The sequence below is a fragment of the Solanum pennellii genome, chromosome 9 (genome assembly GCF_001406875.1).
Source record: "Solanum pennellii chromosome 9, SPENNV200".
In the NCBI taxonomy this organism is placed as follows: Eukaryota; Viridiplantae; Streptophyta; class Magnoliopsida; order Solanales; family Solanaceae; genus Solanum; species Solanum pennellii.
The window spans coordinates 50811558-50814842 of record NC_028645.1 but is presented as its reverse complement, the minus strand read 5'-3'; the positions used below and the strand labels follow the sequence as shown (position 1 = coordinate 50814842).

General features: G+C 29.1%; 1 long non-coding RNA gene across 1 annotated transcript; it reads right to left on the bottom strand.

Annotated features, from left to right (window-relative positions):
- Positions 1-320: 320 nt before the first annotated feature.
- Positions 321-1275, bottom strand: LOC107030553. The gene is made up of 2 exons (XR_001458104.2): positions 652-1275; positions 321-520 (listed from the first exon to the last, which is right to left on the bottom strand). It is a non-coding gene; the product is annotated as an uncharacterized LOC107030553 (long non-coding RNA).
- Between the last annotated feature and the right edge of the window lie 2010 nt (positions 1276-3285).

The following is a 3285-nucleotide window of genomic DNA, read 5'->3' as shown; positions in this document are numbered from 1 at the left end:
CTCCATCAATTTTTTACTCCCTCTGTCCAATTTATCTGACTTACTTTTCTTGTTAGTTAATCCTAAAAAAAATGGCACATCTCTATATTAAGTAATAAGTTAACTATAAAATGTTTATTTAACTTTTAATGAAATTAGTTTAAGTCACACAAATTTCTATCATTTGTCTGGAACACAAGTTTTAAAAATCTTCGTTTCTTTCTTAAACTTCGTCTCGAATCAAACTACCTCAAAAAAATTTATTATGTATGAGACATATATATGACGTGGTAGAAAAAACTTGTATCATCTCCACTAATTCAATTGATGGCAATAACAAGTCAATATAAAATTATAAGTCTATTAGTGAGTGAAGGGAATTTTTTCCTTAGCAAATTTATAATCTGTAAATAAGCTGTAACTCAACTATTACAAACAACTAAGGAAATACAATTATGCGCATGACAATTGCCATATGCAATCACCTACCTACCTCACATATTCATAGACTAATTTCCTTAGCAAATTTATCATAGCAAACCTGCATGCATCAATTAGGAGTACCAATCAGCATGAAATAAATTAGCGTAAATAAAGGAAGTGAAACAAGGATTTAGATCGACATTTGCAGCAAGACCCATTAAGCAAAGATATAAACAATTCAAAGGTTACCATCATTTTCGGAGTTCCAAGGTTACCAATCAGCTGGCTTGCCGGAGTTCGCCTGTGGCTATCTGCTATCGCTGTTGGTTGTCGTTGCTCGCCGGCTAGACCTGCTAGTTGTTGATTCTGGTCGGAGAAGAGGGGAGAGGCGGCTCGTCAATCGGACCAGCCTCCAATCGCTGCTGCTGGAGTTGTTGCCGGAAACGAGAGGTGAAAGAGGAGGAGCAGCGCTGCTCTTGCTGTCGTTCTTACCGGCAAGAGAGAAGAGAGAGGCAAAGGGGTTTCTCCTTTGGAGGGGGCGGAGTTCGTCGGTCCGCAGGTCGCTGCTCGGAGCAGCTGAAGCAGCTGGCTTCGTCCTCCTCACTGCTGGCTGGAGAGGAAGAGAGATTGAGGAGGCAGATTTTTTTTTAGGGTTAAGGTCTTCTAAGCCACAAATAGGAAAGAAATTAGAAATTCTAAACCGTAGAAATATTTTAAGATGAGCGGTCAGGATTAAATATAACGAGATCAACAGTTAGGATTAAGAGACTTGATGATTTTGAATTGAATTAGATAGGCTAGAGTTTGAATAGATATTGGTTATAATTGAAATCAACAATTGAATTGGAGTGATTAAAATTGAAAGAAATTAGAACATAGTTGAATTTTTATAGACTTGAAAGAAAAATTAAGGAAGTGTTATCCAATTAATAAAATACTACACTTGTTAAAATATTTCACATAATTAAACACGCCTAAATTCTAAAATAATTTAATACAATATCTTTTTATAAATTATGCGTAGTAAAATATATAGTTTTTTTGACAGATCTGATTAACATGTTAAACTCGAAATAAGTTTTAAAATACTTGTTTAATCGAATAGCACAGTCAAATGGTGATAGGTCGAACAAAACTAGATGCCAACAATAATTATTAGAAAGGTACTCATTGTTTTTTTGTAGTGGGAGAAGAAAGAAGGAGGAGATAGAGAGGAGAGATGGATCCGCCTCTTTGGTAAATGAACAATGAAAGATTTAGGATTTTTTGTGTATTAAAAAAGGAAGGCAGAGGATTTCGATCTCAACAATTGGTCACATTTGAACGAGTGCTTATGACTGGATGTCAACAAATAATAATAATAATAATAATAATAAAAATAAAAATAATTTTATAAATTACGAATGTTAAAGTATAGAATTAAGATATAATTAAATAGCAATTCGAAAAGGGTTACAAATCGATCAAAATTGTGTGGCAACAATCACAATAATTACAAATTAAAAGACATATATAAGATTAAATAAATTATAATATTTTTATCAATGTCACATAAATTGGACAAAGGGAATAACATAAATTTTTATTTAATTTTTAAAATTATTTTGATTTATAATAGATTTTATGTAGTTTTGAAAAATATAAAATATTAGAAATTCATTTTAATATTTTCATAGTCAAATGAAAAAAAAAAAAAAAGGCCTTCAAATTTAATTGAAATTTCACAAAGTACACATACTGAACATAACATGTGTGCTCATAGATTCTTATATACTACTAGTGGCAAAACACCATGCTTTGCATAGACCCAATATTTGTTCATGAAGTTATTCTTTAATTTTAAGTAGTTTAATTATATAATTCTAGATTTTTAAAAAATATATATAAAAACAAGTTATATATAAATATTATAACATTGTAAATTTGAAGTGGTGTTGATTAAATTAATTTGAAATTGTTAATCTAAAATAAGTTATTTATATTTGTTGTTTTAGTAAATATTTTTCTAAGATAAGATCTATAGATGTAATTGTATGAAGTAAATAATTCATTAAGGGTAAAACAAATACATACAAATAGTATGAATATTGTAAATTTTAAATAATGTTAACTAAAAAAATGGTGTGAGCCCAAAACTCTGAAATAACTCCTAATTTGGTGAGAGTTATTAGAAAATACTCCCCGTCCCTTTACATTAGTCAATTTTTGACTTGACACGCCTATTAAGAAAAACAATGATTGATATGATGAATTTATCATTTTACCACTTTTAATTAATAGAATCTTAAACATATTTACTCAATACATTTTTCAAAGACATTAACTCAATGTTATATAAATTGAGAATATAATAGGGAGAAATTTTTTATATGTAACTATGAAATTATTATACTTCATTTTTCACATGTAATCATAAACAAGCATAGTCAAAGATTATTATATTTATCTATGAAATTTTTTTTAGTCACAAATAGTTATATTATTTAGCTACAAATTTTTACTCGTCCTTATCAAAACATTTCATATTCAGTGACAAAACTATGTTGTCACTACATCACACATTGATTAGAGGCAATTAAACTATCATCACTGATTGCTTATAGTATTAGTGACAAAAGTTAAGGTCAGAATTAAATATAAAAGTTTGTGGCTACAACATACAATATTTAATGACGTACTCTAATGTGTCTCTATTTCAACAATTTTTTTTGTGACAAAGCCTTTTTGTATCCAAAGTTGCAACTAATTTAAGACAAATAATAATTTGTCACAAATTGGATACATTATTAGGGACAAAACAATTTGTCATTAATAAATTAAAATTTGTCGATAAATAATACTTAATAAATGACGCCAAATTATATTTTGGTGCGAAACTCAACT